The sequence below is a fragment of the Neolamprologus multifasciatus genome, chromosome 9 (genome assembly GCF_963576455.1).
Source record: "Neolamprologus multifasciatus chromosome 9, fNeoMul1.2, whole genome shotgun sequence".
NCBI classification, from domain to species: Eukaryota; Metazoa; Chordata; class Actinopteri; order Cichliformes; family Cichlidae; genus Neolamprologus; species Neolamprologus multifasciatus.
In genome coordinates, this window is record NC_140447.1 from 1318383 (window position 1) to 1334415 (window position 16033).

At 38.7% G+C, this 16033-nt stretch overlaps 1 long non-coding RNA gene across 1 annotated transcript; it reads left to right on the forward strand.

Annotated features, from left to right (window-relative positions):
* Positions 1–10881: 10881 nt before the first annotated feature.
* LOC146510748 (uncharacterized) lies at positions 10882–12008 on the forward strand. Its single transcript, XR_014875959.1, has 2 exons — positions 10882–11181; positions 11759–12008. It is a non-coding gene; the product is annotated as an uncharacterized LOC146510748 (long non-coding RNA).
* Positions 12009–16033: the final 4025 nt, after the last annotated feature.

Sequence of the window (16033 nt, forward strand, 5' to 3'; positions counted from 1 at the left end):
TTGCAGCTGACACTATGGTAGTCCACATGTTGGTGGTGAGACTGTGATAAACCATTGTTTGTTGGGATAGTTGTACCAGAACCAAGTACACCAGAGCTGATATTATATTTTTACATGCTGTGGAGCCATTTTTGGGAGCATTTCAAGTTGCTATACATCAATACAACCATTACAGCCCAGATTGTAATAATATGTCTGCATTAAGTGCATAGTAATTACATAAATTGCAAAAAAGTGCAATAAACTACAAAAAAATTGAAAATCGTTTTTGCTTTTTTAACATATATTTCTAGTTAGAGAAATTTAAGAGGCTTATCCCTCAAAACTGTAAATACAAAAAAGTTGCACAAAATAGTTTCCCACCACAGGAAATTTATTTTGAGTGTCTTCATAGTTTTGTTTTTGAAATACACCAATTTTTATATACTGCAGGAAAAACGAAAATAAATATTATAATGCAAATTTGCAAAAAAGCAGCATGTGCATCAAAATAAACTATTTCCAGCAGTGCAATATGAGTCCTAAGCATCCCAGAAACGACACAGAAAGTCATAAAGTCAAACATAACTTTTAAAAACACCAGTATAGGCTCATGAGGCCCTGATGGTAAAAAAAACTACATTTCTGCGAAAATGACATCACTTCCGGTTTCAGGCAGGTAATGGCGGACATGCAAAAGTTGGCGCTGACGTCTATTCCAACCTAGGAAGTGTTATGAACAGCTGATCGGATCGGCAAAGCGTGTTTCTGGAATATTATGTTTTTGTTGCTGCAAGCGCTTTTTATGCAGTTTTTGCAAAGCTATATGTGGAAGGAAACTGTGACCGAGGACAAGCTGATGGTATAAGATGTAAGTACAACTCCTCCGGTTTCATATGCAAAAAAAATTATATTGCTAGCTCACGTGGTTGCAGATCTACCGGGATTTAAAAATAGTTACGCAAAACAGAGCGTGCCCGCTCCGACCGGTTTTAAAGGGTTAATAGTTATCACAATATAGGAAATGCATCTATAGAACATATCACTTTTAACAGTAATTACTGCAATGTTCAAAACCTGGAAACAGATCCTTCCATTATCTCTGGCAGAGATTAGAAACCATGCACAATACATTATAAGAGTTACTGTTAGACTACACAATGGATTATAGTGTCTTGCAGTATACTGGCAGTCACAATGCATTAGATTGCTATAATATGTTCTAAGGTGTGTCACCATTTGCATGCAGGTCATGTGGCATTAGCAGCATCCCTCTACTTTGTGCTACCGTGGCAATGCAGAGGTGTTATTGCTGCTGTAACACCTTTATGACATCCCTCTGTCACACACACTGTTGCATAATAGTGTATGGCTCTTTTATTTCTGTCACGTACATCCTTTCTCTCTTTTATCTAGCTATTTTATTTTCTCCTGTATTTCTGGACTGCATATATCACCTAGGAAATACCATTAAATGATACCATGTTCCTTTGAAATGTTATTCGACACAATTATATGGATAATAGACTTACCATTTTCAAATGGGAGTTTGTTTTTTTCATTGGGCATTTTACGACAAATGTAGTCCCACAGTTATGTTTCTAAAGGGTGTGAGTATCCATCAGTGAGCCCATCGCTTCTCTCAAGACTAAAGATTAAAATTCTCTATCTTAGTGGTTATTTTTATGTTACCCACAGCTTGAATTTTAGCTATTTCTCACTCTCTACTACTCAAAAATCTTTGGATGGATTTATAAAAGAAAAATTCATCTTAAAAATGATGGACTTGTTGAATGTGGAATACGAATCCTTTACAATTGCAGTAGAGAGCAAAACTGGAGATTTGGTGTCATAGTGACGAAAAAAAATCCTAGGACTGAACTAAACTGTTATATCAGCGTGTGTTTTTCTGTCACATTCATTATGCTGTTAGTCTGTTACGCGTCCTTTCTGTCTTGGCCAGTCTTTCCTGGCACTGCAACACTAGGGAAAAAAAACCACAAAACCAAACAAAACAACAGAAATAGAAAAAAATGAAAAGTTGAATAAAACACAGTGGAGGTATAAAGGAACAAAATCTCATAAACACAGGGGAGTAGTGATGGTAAATTTGATTCTTTTTACTGAATCGATTTTTAATGAGTCACTCACCAAAGTGAATCGGGTTTTTTGAGTCATTTGATTCACTGAGTCAGTTGACCAGAGAGTGCAAAAATGTACATTTTCACTCAAACTTAATTTGTTTGAGTGAAAATGTAAATCCTACTGCTAAGATAATAATAATAATAAACTTTATTTATAAAGCACACTTAAAAACCAAGGGTATGCCAAGGTGCTTAACAAGTAAGATAGAGAATAGGAGGAGGTCAAAGGCGCTTGCAAAGAAAAGCGTCTGGACTTCTTTAAGTTACTTGAAGACGTTTCACCTCTCATCCGAGAAGCTTCTTCAGTTCTAAGGTCAAATGGTGGAGAGTCCCAGATATAAACCTAGTGGGAGTTTCCCCCCACAGAGGGACAAAAGGACCCCCTGATGATCCTCTAATCACCTGAGTCAAGGTGTGAAACTGGGTGTGGGTCCCAATCAGCCAGGGTTTCGGGTGAGTTCATTGTGAAACCTGGCCCCACCTTATCATGCGAATTTCTGAGGTCAGATGGCCCAGGATGTGAGTGGGCGTTAAGGCGTCTGGGAAGGGAACTCAAAACTGGATTATTGATGGCAGAGAAACTCTGGCTGATTGGGCCCCACACCCAGTTTCACACCATTTGACCTTAGAACTGAAGAAGCTTCTCGGATGAGAGGTGAAACGTCTTCAAGTAACTAAAAAAAGTCCAGACGCTTTTCTTTCCAAGCGCCTTTGACTACGATGACCTGGATGACTGAGAACCTTCACAGACAGAATAGGAGGAGGATAATAGAAATAGGACCAAAGCAAGTACTAAGTATGCAAGCAGGTAGCTGTCACTGATACATAGGAAAGCAACAGGTACAGAGCAAACAAGAATTTAAATGAGCATAAAAGTGCATGATAAAAAATCATAAAAGAAATATTAACTAGAGGGAAAGGCAAGATTGAATAAGTGGGTTTTTAGTCGTGAGAGATGAATGATAAAAAAAAAAAAAACAACTATTTTATAGAGCAAAAAAAGAGCAAAAACATTTCTAAAATTAAGCAATTTCCTATCAAAATTGCTTAATAAACATTTATTTTGTTTATTTGTATTTTATTAGTATTTTCCTTAAATCTGTTAAATATATATTTTCTCATCTAAATGTCCACTGAGCTGTGAGCCAGGGGGCGGTAATGCGCCTTAACATTGGTTGCCAACCAAGAAGAAGAAGCTGTGAGCCAGGAGGGAGGGGGTGAGTGAGTCCTGAGTGATTCGCTTACGCTTACGATTCAGCACAGGAAGGGAGGGGCTGAGTAGCTCAAATGTGCTGTTAGCATGTTAGCAGAGCGATGCTACTATGAACCGAGGAGCTATTTTCTTGATGTGAGCTTCTACTCAGGGTTTTTTCTTCCAGTTCAGAGCAGAAATTTTTTTGTTACGATACTGGATGTTGTGTTTTTCTCCACAATTTTAATTATAAGCTAGATACATTGCTGCTAACAGCAACAGGGATGAGTCAGTGAGTCAGTTGGGCTTGTGAATCATGATTCATGAGTCAGTAAAGTGATTCTCGAGTATTGAACGATTCGTTCATGATTCGCGCATCACTACAGGGGAAGTGTTTTGTGGCTTCATGGTTTGTTTTTGGTTTTCAGCATTGTTTGTATTTCAGGCTTTTTTAACAGAGTTTGTATTTTTTTATTTATATTTTCCTTGTTGTGATTCACTACATTTTCCACCAGTCTGTATATTGCCTTCCAAGTATTAGGTTATGTTTGGTTTGGGTCTTGCCTGCTAGTCTCTCTTCCTGTTTTATTTTGGCAGTGGTTGTTATGTGTCTTATGTGAAGTTTAACTTCCTGCTGACTCATCAGGTTAATTATCTTCAGCTGTAGTTCCACCTGTTCTCCCCTCATTATCGATGAGTGTATATATCGTCTGGGTCTTCCCTTAATAATCCTTTTGCATTTTCTCTCATGGCTATGCGTCTTCTCACCCATTCTAAGATTCCTGCTATTCCGATTCCTTGCTCCTACCCTGCAGATGTTTTGCAATGTTTGTAGTCTTGTGAATTAGCAGCATTTAAAGCTGGATTTAGAGTTGTTGTTTTTTTTTCAATTCTACTCAGTCCTGCATTAGGATCTGCAATCTGCCTGCTGTACAGCTCATCCCTGACAATTATCACCTGAAGCAGACAAGTATTTATTTACTTACATTTTTTCAGTCAGCCTAATTGTGAATTATAGATAGGTGTAAATAAAGGAAGATCCTGACCTCTCAGTGCCTACATTGGTACAGATATGCTATAGATCACATTTTTGCTGGCATGGATTGGCTTGACTTGTGCTTTTAGTGGAAAGGTCACTGGAAATCAATAAAAAGTTGAAATGTTTCTACCCTGATGATAGTGATCTCTTCCAGGGTGATAAAGTTCCACTCCAAAGGGCCTGAGGGGTCACTAAATGGTTTGAACAGACTGAACTCAAGTGGAGGAACTTTGGACTGACACATTAAACACTGCTAACATCATCAAAAGAAAAGATAAAAGGATCTCACTTGGAAGAATGCTGTGCCATTAAATTGCCAGAGCCTGCGTAATTCAAGCCAAAATTTTTCTAGTGAATGTCTTAGCACATTTGTAGCTCTTTTAATTTTTCATACATCTGTTTATTAAAAATACTACCCATGTTGTCAGATTGTTCAGCATTCTGTGTTCTTCAGTTCATATATTTCTTATTATAATAACTTAACTTTTTATATTCAGCTTCCACCATTAGAAAACTGAGCTGAAAAGGTGTTACGGTACTGAATTCTACATGTGCTTACAGTTTGTGTGCGTGCCAGACAGTCAACCAAGGGCAAGACAGAGAAAAGGCTACGGTAATGAGTAGAAAAAAAAGCACTGGAATGTAAGTATGAAAAATGTAAATATATATATATTTATGAATACATTTTAATTTTTTTCTCCCTCCATTTCCCTTTTCACCATACCTCTGTGCTCATGTAGGTGGGTATGGTGTCGTCTACTTTGAAAGCAAAGCAAAACTAATGCTAGATTTCCCCAAACTTCAGTGATGTCTTTAACTCAAAAGATGAGATGAAAAACAGCTGAGGATGAATAAAAGGTAAGTATTTTCTGTCGCTGCTAGTGATGTGTCGGTCATGAACGAAACGGCTCTTAGACCCGGATCTTTGACATGAACGACGCGAGCCGTGGGGTTTTTTTTTTCTCTCGCACTTTTTTCCGCTTCACTCCGCACGCGAGCCTTGTGCTTTGCGCTGGGCAGAGGGGGGAGGGGCGGTAGTTACACACGCAGTAGCACAGCAACAGAGCGGGAGGGAAAGAGAGAGAAAGGCTAGGTTATTTTTTTTGACCCTATGCGACCCATATCCGATCATGGTATGACAGTGTGAACGGCACAAATCCGATATTTTCAAATCCGATCTGGTACTGAATCCGATACATATCCGATGTTTCACAAAGCGACCGCTGTGTGAACGGTCAAGTCGCATTAAATCCGTCTTAAGTCACCGACACAAGACAGACGCCAATTATCAGCGCCGGAGAAGCGTCTGATAAGACATCGCGAACGCTTCCTGGCCATCCAGTGAAACTGTTGGGAAGACAACGTTGGAGAAACGTGAACATTTTATTTGTACTGTATAATCTGCAGATTCTGACAGAAATCTGCAACTATCCTTTGAAGCACCGCTCCTCTAAAACAGCAATAAGGATCATTATTAGGTTATTTACATTATTATGTAAATAACAAAATAACTTAAAGCAAAAATTGGGAAACGTGAAGTCTGAAGTCTTTATATTAAGGGCCATCAGTCAAACAATACTGTTGCTCTGGGTCTAAACAGAGCGCGTTGTGTGTGACGTCTTCTTTTGCGCATGCGGGCCGCTTTGAGCGTTCACACTAGAGCGCGTTTGCTGTCGCATTTTATTTGTAGTGTGAATGAGCAGACAAAAAAATCGGATTTGATCAAAAAATCGGAATTGAGCAACAAGACCTGCTGTGTGAACGTAGCTTAAGAGAGCCAGGGACAACAACGTCACATTAGAAAGGTATAGTAATCATCCACAACTATTTTCAGTTGCAGATGATAAAGGATTCAGAAAGTTTATTCATGCAGGTCCATATGACAGAGAATATGCATCTTCTTTTTGTTTTCATATTTTAATTTATATTTAGTTGTGTTGTGGTTTGCAGTGTTTTGTGTTGTTTCACTTTAAATTTGTTTAAAAGGAAAAAGCTGAAAATTTAAATAGTTAAAAGTTGAAATGTGAATAGTTGATTTTTGTATTATATGATTTATTTATTACATTTTATGTGGAGTGAATAAATACAAGTATATTTACGGTGGCCCCTACAGACAAAGCACATACAAACCCCAAAACTTGTACAAACTCCGAAATGGTAAATGGCCTGTATTTGTATAGCGCTTTTACTAGTCCCCCCCTAGGGACCCCAAAGCGCTTTACACACCCAGTCATCCACCCATTCACACACACATTCATACATATATATACACAGTGTTGTACATATAATTATATATCCACTCTGTACATAATATACATAGTCTATTTATGCATACACACATACATAATACATACATACATATATACACATGTACACAAATATTTTTCAATACACATGTCTATATTTATGTCTCCAGATTGTTTGCACAGTGCACTTTTTATACTGTACTCTTGGTACAGCTTTTATTTTTGCTGCTTTTGTCTTGCACTGTCCACTTTTCTGCAATGACAATGCAGATTTTCCACTAATAAAGACAGCTTTTCTGCGCTTGTGTGTGTGTGTGTGTGTGTGTGTTTGTGTGTGCGTGTGTGTGTGCAACATTTGCATTTGTTTACTATGACTAGCTCAGATCCAATGCAGGCCGACCCTCTGTGTTACAACCTTCAGATGCCTGCCGTATCTATACAAAAGACACACAACTCTGTTTTATTTTAAAGTGTTTCAAACTTTACAGCGTTTGCAGACCCAGTATCCATCATCCCTGCATTTGGCACAGGCAAATTTCTGACACAGGTAAAACCTGCTGCGATTCCTGTTGCAGCTGTCTTGCACCTGGCCCTGCCTGGCACGAGACACTGCCACTTCTAAGCACTGAAGCGGACAATACCTCTCGCTGTGCAGTGTCTTTTGCAAGTTGAGGAAGTTCTCGCCAGACTTTATTCACTGTGCCCAGTAACGTTGTTTGCGCTGCAGCAGTCTGTGCGACAGTGACAGTGAAGTAAAGAAATTGTCCGTTGTGACGTTTCTCCCATCATCCAAAAATGGCTCCATCAGTTTCATGACCACGTTCTCTGCCAGCCTCTCACCCCAAGGGGTCCTTTCCCAAGTAAGGAGATGCACTGCAGACATATTTGGTCTCCAAATCCGTGGCCATCCAGAACTTGATCCCAAATTTGTCTGGATTGGTTGTGATATATTGTGTGAATGGACAACAAACCTTGGTAGGGAGCAGCTGTTCATCTATGGTCATGTGTTCTCCTGGAGTGAAACTCTTAGCACAGTTCTCGTTGAAGCGTGTCCAGATGTCAGAGATCGCCGCTAATTTGTCTGTTTTCACCCGTTCTGCCCGCGTGTCCTTGTCATCAAATCGAAGGTGTTGCATAATTGAAATTAATCTATCTCGGGGCATTGTCTCTTTGATTACTTCCACCAGAAATCCTTCTGACCAGCAATCCACAATGGCACCAACGGGACACATGATCTCTCTTACAAACAGGATTGAAATGAATGTCATCAGTTCAAGAACTGACATATTCCAGTCCTGCTGTGTTCTGCAGGCTTGATGGACCTTACACTTCCTGATGGAGAGTAAATAAATAAATAGAGAATGGTAAATTTACATGAACCTCACTCCAAATGGGTTTTTATAAATATCATATGTACTATGGCAGTGACAAACATTAGCAGACTCAGTGGGTCCAGCTTGAGCAGTGAAGCACAAGCGATTTGCTACTGCACTGGGCTTTCCAATGTCCTCCTCTAACCACAGTGCCACACTTTTGCTGTGTGGCAAAATAACTGAATTTTATGTTTTTTGTTTTTTAATTTTTGCTATTTTTATATGAACAGGCAGAGGAGAGAACATGCAACGCTGGAGAGATCACACATGTCACTCATGGCATTGTATTAGCAACTTTTCATTCTGTTTTCACACATTTTTTTTATAAATTAAACAGACTTGTGTTTCCATATATTGTTAATGTGTGTCTTTCATATTTGTAGGTCAGTCAATGTGTGGGATATTTTGTATACATACAGCAGGCATTTTTGAGGGTTGTAACAAAGATTTTTCTCCTGCCTTGGATCTGAGCTACTCTGAGTTAACAAATGCAAATGTGCAATGGGTGGTTTGCACAACAAAAGCAGGAGGAGAATCGAGCTGACGACCTGTGAAAATCTCAGCAGGGGTGAATAACACCTTGGGACTTGCGCCAGAAAATAAAAAAGTCAGTAATTCTAGGAGGTTTTAAGTTCAGGGGATTTACGCAAATTTGCGCAGGGTGAGTAAATCTAGTGGTAAGGCTTGTCTGTTTTCACTGTTTTTTCTCTTGATGATGGTTAACTGATGGCTAGTTTGCTGCTCGGGCTCCCTCCTGCTAACCACGCTAAACCTCTCTCTGCAGACCTCGAAGATGAACTCCCCAAGGCTGTTGAGCTTGCTCTCAGTATTTCCCTTCAATGTCAGCTCCATCAGCTTGCATGGTTCTGCCATGCCACTTGGTCGTTTGACTTTGGCCACTTGACCTTATTGCGTCTGCATGGCTGCTTTGTCACTAACTTTGTGGGGTGCACTTCCCATTAGTGATGTTCGATTCGTGAACGAATCGTTCAATACTCGAGAATCACTTTACTGACTCGTGAATCATGATTCACAAGCCCAACTGACTCACTGACTCATCCCTGTTGCTGTTAGCAAACTAATTCCATTAGTAGAAATATATCTAGCTTATAATTAAAATTGTGGGGGGGAAACAACAGCCAGTTTCTTAACAAAAGCATTTCTGCTCTGAACTGGAAGAAAAAACCCTGAGTAGAAGCTCACATCAAGAAAATAGCTCCTCGGTTCACAGTAGCATCGCTCTGCTAACATGCTAACAGCACATTTGAGCTACTCACCCCCTCCCTTCCTGTGCTGAATCGTAAGCGTAAGCAAGTCACTCAGGACTCACTAACCCCCTCCCTCCTGTGCTGAATCATAGAGCGAGCGAACGAATCACTTACTCACCCCCTCCCTCCTGGCTCATAGCTTCTTCTTCTTCTTGGTTGGCAACCAATGTTAAGGCGCATTACCGCCCCCTGGCTCACAGCTCAGTGGACATTTAGATGAGAAAATATATATTTAACACATTTAAGGAAAATACTAATAAAATACAAATAAACAAAATAAATGTTTATTAAGCAATTTTGATAGGAAATTGCTTAATTTTAGAAATGTTTTTGCTCTTTTTTGCTCTATAAAATAGTTTTTTTTTTTTTTTTTTTTTAGAATCATTCATCTTAGCAGTGGGATTTACATGAAAAGAGAAACAAATTAAGTTTGAGTGAAAATGTAAATTTTTTGCACTCTCTGGTCAACTGACTCAGTGAATCAAATGTCACTCACCAAATTCACTTTGGTGAGTGACTCATTAAAACTCGATTCAGTAAAAAGAATCAAATTTACCATCACTACTTCCCATGTGGTCATCACTGCTGGGTACACTATCCATCACCTGTGTCCTTCACCTGTGTCCATAGGCCCAAGAAACAGTAGAGCTAGACATGCCTGTACAGACTGTATAGGGAGGTCTCAAAATCAACAAACACACTCTTAACAGCAGGCTTCAAAATGCAAAAACTCACATTTTTTTGAGGCTCAGAAACAATAAAACTCATCTTTTGCACAATATGGCTCAATAGCACAAAAGTCATCTTTTGCACCAGAAGGCTTAAAGACACAAGACACAGACTTTGAATATGATGCATCTAAGCAGGAAAAATCTGTAACCACAGGGGAAAAAATCTGTTATGGTGTTGTTAGTTCCTTCCATAAGAAAACATATTTGATCACTCTTGTGACTCAGATGTTTTTTAAGTAGATCCAACATAACAGTGTATTGTAAAAATGACGATAATCATCTATACGGCTATACTTCTAGAAAACAAGCAGTCAATAAAAGCAGTGTCATTAAGGTTTATTTGCCATCTACATGTACCTGTTAACTTTACACTGCAATCACATCTCAATAATCATCACTAAACTATATAAAAGAGGCAATTGATTATTTTATTTAACAGCTGATGTCTGTACAAGTCTGTACATAGTGATTCATACAAAAGCCATTAATGATCCTTTGTGTCCATTACACTAACTGCTTAAATTTAGTGAAAAAGAAGCTTTTCATTGGAGAGCATCAAGAAAAAAAGGTTTTCAGATTCAGTCTCTCACTTTGTTTTTCTTCTCCATCTTTGCACGTCAGTCTTCGATCATTCTTGCTCCAAAGCATGAATGAAGTGCAGCTCATTAGCTGTGCTCTGCTCATTTAAGCTCATATTGGAAGCACTCAACCTCGTTGCTGTGCCTGTTATGTCGTTTTCGTGTCTGACTCATCCAGTACAGGAGGCGATAGTTGCTATTGTTTTTACTTTGGGATGTTTTTGAAGAAATGCAGTTTGGATTGTTTGACCTTCTTTTAACCATTCTAGTACCAAGTCGCTGTCTTGGACAATATCAGTCAATCTACACAGCAAATTCAAAAGTGTTAAATGTTTTGGTGTTAGTAGTCTTATTTTACTCTAAGTAGAGTCACATGCTTTTAATGTAACTCTGAGGTGTAAAATGATAGTAGTTAAAATAGAGTGTTAAAAATGAGTGTTTCTATTTCAAATCTGGAGGTGTTACAATGGAAACATTAACTCTTGACCTCTTAACTCTGAACTCCTACAGGGGCTATGACACCAATAGAGTAAATTCACAGACTCCACCCCCAGCACGGCTCCAATCGAAGCTGAAGTGAAGCCGTTTCAGAACATTTTGCTCTACATATTTGAGTTGTTTGCCATGCTTGGTAAGTCATTTTTTCAAAGATTGTTTCAATTATTATTATTAGCTTTTACTTCTGTGGCTCTTTGGAGTTGAGACAAAGCTGTGTGAAAGGCATTAGCCATGTTGCTCGCTGATAGCACCGCTCGCTGTTTTAGCTAGCTGAAAGGTATTGTTTGCGGCAAATACCACAGCCTTGAAAAAAAGCTTGCATGTGAATTTTCAGTTAAATTTTTTGGTCAAATACACCTAAAACAATGTCTAGAATGTGAAATGTTGGTATAATGGTGCTACTTGAAGCCTGAAAACGATCTCCCATAAAAAACCAGCAAACAGCAGTAGCAGACGTCCTGACTGGTTCTACGTTAGCATTTAGATCCCTCCAGAGTTTTGTGCACACGGTTTAGGTAAAAATGAAAAAGGTTGAGGTTTTACATTTAGTTCAGTATTACCTGTTGCCTGTGTCCTTGTCTTTTGGGAAAATACTTTACACAAGTAATGTCTCAAAAAGGATTCCCTTTTTTTTTTTTTTTTTTAACTGTGCTGCAATTGATTTGTGCCATTAATTAGTGTCAACTAATTTTTATTCAATCTCCACATAGGATATGCTTGTGAAGATGGAATATGGGGGAGAGCAGAAGTGCGTTGCAGTTCCACAAAGTGATGAATGAAGGACATGCATATTGTATTTTGTATTTATTGAAATAAGTGATGAGAATGCTGTTATTTGCATTTACCAGCTCACCTATGTCAGACCTTTTGATAAACAAAATTCTAATGAAAGTGAGAACATGTACACTGTTACATCTTTCAGAAAATGTTTTGAAATTGTGGTGCACAGTTCAGAATAAATGTTTTTCAAAAACCATTGCGTCTTTTTAGTAAATGTTTATTTCCAAAAGAAATTTCTAGAAGTTCAGAACAGGAAAATTCCCGCTTTTTAGAATTAATTAGAAGATAACTCTTACGTAGTTAAACTAAAATACTCTTTGAGAGTTAATATATAAACTCTTAACACCAAGTGTTAAATTATCAACTCCAGACAGATTTGGTGTTTAACACTAAATCAGAGTTAACATACCAACTCTCCAAAAAGAGTTAAATTAACACTCTCTGGTGTGGACCCATATAGACACTTTAATAGTGTTGAAATCAAATCTGACAGTGTTAATTTGGACATGCTGGATTTGCTGTGTACCAGTATGGTCCAGACTGAGATATCTTGTTTTGTGGAACTGCTGGATATACAATGATGCTTCAGACTGGTCAAATTTCTCACTTGTGCGGTGAAGTCTTTTAACAATTAATTGTTCCTATATATTGTATTCAAATCCATGTACCCCTTTCATGTAAATGCACTTCTAGATTGGTGACCCCTGTATTAACTTATCAAGGTTATTAACACCTTCTTAGATAATGATGTGTGTGGATAAGTTGTGGGGCTCTGTGCGCAGGGAAAATACGGTCCAATTGTCAATTTGAGGACTAAGTGCGTCAAATTAGGCAACTTTCAGGAACACCTATAAACTTGACCTATGGTCAAATTGTAACAGCTAGACACACTGAGTTAGCAGGCCTGACTACTTTTCAACCAATGCTTATGGGCATGAATTATTTTTGTCATAAAACACTGAAGTAAAATAGAATCTTTAAAAAAAAAATATGTCAATCTAACTTTAGTCTAAACCCAGCATGTCTATTTTAAAAACCCTTTACTCTGTATTTCTGTTCAAAGACTTTTCCTCATGTTGGAGAGTTTTATTCTTTTTGGTCTCACTGCTTAAAGCCAAGCCATGGCAGCTGACTCAACATACTGTAAGTTGTGTTAACCTTTTAAGACCTACCATAGAACCAAGTCCGCCAGAGCTTATATTATATTTTTACATGCTGTGGAGCCATTTTTGGGAGCATTTCAAGTTGATATACATCAATACAACCATTATAGCCCAGATTTTAATATATGTCTGCATTAAGTGCATAGTAATTACATAAATTGCAAAAAAGTGCAATAAACTACAAAAAAATTTAAAATCGTTTTTGCTTTTTTAACATATATTTCTAGTTAGAGAAATTTAAGAGGCTTATCCCTCAAAACTGTAAATACAAAAAATTTGCACAAAATAGTTTCCCACCACAGGAAATTTATTTTGAGTGTCTTCATAGTTTTATTTTTTTTAAATACACCAAACAAAAAACAAAAATAAATATTATAATGCAAATTTGCAAAAAACACAGCATGGATCAAAATAAACTATTTCCAGCAGTGCAATATGAGTCCTAAGCATCCCAGAAACGACACAGAAAGTCATAAAGTCAAACATAACTTTTAAAACACCAGTATATGCTTGTATAGGCCCTGTAGGTAAAAAACTACATTTCCGTGTCATGACGTCACTTCCGGTTTTGGGCAGGTCATGGCGGACATGCGATAGTTTGCGCTGATGGACGTAGGAAGTGTTACGAACAGCTGATCGGATCAGCAAAGCGTGTTTCTGGAATATTATGTTTTTGCTGCTGCAAGTGCTTTTTATGCAGTTTTTGCAAAGCTATATGTGGAAGGAAACCGTGACCGAGGACAAGCTGATGGCATAAGATGTAAGTACAACTCGCCTGGTTTCATATGCAAAAAAAATTATTGCGCTAGCTTACACGGTTGCAGAGCTACCGGGATTTTAAAATAGTTATGCAAAACGGAGCGTGCCCGCTCCGACAGGCTTTAAAGGGTTATTAAGCACTCACACCCAAAAGTATTTCTTCCTCGACTGAAGGTGAATAAAGCCCAAAGCCTGTATACATGTCTCATTTTTTCCAATAAGTCATTTCAGATTCAATCAGAGGGAAGTCAATTACACCATACAGGGAGGCTCTTATCGAAGTACAGATTGCTTCATTTAGGGGTGAAGGCACAGCGGAGATTACAGTGAGAGCCACAGGAGGAAAGGAAAGGGTAAAAAGACAAAAATGGCTTCACACTATTAAGTTACATCAGTCCAGCTCTGGAAATAAGTCATCCGGATTTTCTCTTTTTTTTCTTAAATGAGTGATGATTTTAAACAGTGTGGGTATGGAAATGAACACATCTGAATCCAGAGTCTGTCTGCATCCTTCAACGAAAAAACACCTGCTGTCTACACCATGTCTTTACAAAAGGTGAGACACTTGATTCATATGTCACAGGGAAATCCTGATGTCATTTGATTGTCCCTGAACCTGCGTGTAATTGCGTGCTCCTGTATGAGCCTATTTTTTATGATGATGGTATGGCATTTAAACTATGTCCTCTATCACATCAAACTCACGTTGCATGTCTGAACAGGAGATGACTACATAACACCCGAGGGAACCGTGTTCTATAATGACATCGATTCATGTCTTTTTGTGTGTGTGTGTGCACATCCACACAAATATGCACTCGCTGCGACTCGATCCATCAGTCTAATTACACATCAATCCTGTTAATTCTTCATTATCATTAACCTTGGCAATCTCTCCCTTAGAACAGAGCCATCTGGTAATTCTTTCAAAACTTGCTAGTTGAGATTACTCCATCCACATGTATGCAAACACTCTGCTGGCATTTCTGCAGTACCACAGAGAACTAATGTGTCTCTCTGAAAAGACTCGAGCAGATAAAAGTTGAGGCTGCACACGTCTACCTCAGTTAATGAACCCCCTGCTGCTGAATCCTTGTTAATGGATTAGTCCATTATGATTAGTCTATGATAGCCGCAGTGCCCCTCCTGAGCCCAACATTTGTCATTTTACATGCTGCAGCAAGCTTTCCTCATTAATTCATATTAATCAGTCGATCAAGAAGTGCTGCTTAATTGAAGAGTGATTGATTGATGAAGGAAAAACATTTCTCATCGCTTTTTTCATAGTTTTGTAGCCATTTGTGGCCATTGTGCTCAGCCGTTAGATGATCAACAGGTAGGCAGAGCTGCAAACATTCATCCATCCGTTCGCATCCTCTTATACACATCACGGTCAGGAGGCGTGGAGACAATAGGTCCCATGTGCACTAGGGTGAGAGGTACAGACACAGATAGGCAGACAGCCATTATTACCCATTAACCTAACCACACTAACTGCATGTCTTTGGACGGTGGGGGGGAAACCAGAGCACCAGCAGAGAACCCTGTTGTCTTGGTCTTTGGTGGATTCCAACCAAGCACCAAGGCAGCAGTGCTAACCACCACATCACTGTGCTGCCTGAGCTGCAAACTTAATATTTATTATATTGGATGCCACGACAGATCAGGCAGCAAGAATCATTTACTTAGGTAATTTATCAAATGTCAAACCACTGACATTATAGGTACCAATTACACTAAATAAAAGGACAAAGCCACCTTAACCCACTAATTTTGAATGACAGAGCTTGAAGACTCATGGATAGCATGCTGGCTGTTGCAATAATTGTAATAAATGCAAAGGAAAAGACTAATAAAATCCCCGGTCTCTCTGTCCGGGTCGTTGTGTCCTTGGGCAAGACACTTCACCTACCGCCTACTGGTGTTGGCCAGAGGGGCCGATGGCGCGATATGGCAGCCTTGCTTCTGTCAGTCTGCCCCAGGGCAGCTGTGGCTACAACCGTAGCTGCCTCCACCAGTGTGTGAATGTGAGAGTGAATGAATAGTGGAATTGTAAAGCGCTTTGGGTGCCTTGAAAAGCGCTATATAAATCCAATCCATTATTATTATCATTATACTATGAAATGTCCTGTCATTTTCATAGACTCTATAAACATCTGATACTGTCCATGGTCATCATCTATTCAATTTGAGTTTTCATTAGATGAAGTTGGATTTCCTAATTTTATGTTTGATTTTTAAATAAAATGATTCAAGTCTACGCTAACAGGACAAAAAGTGAAG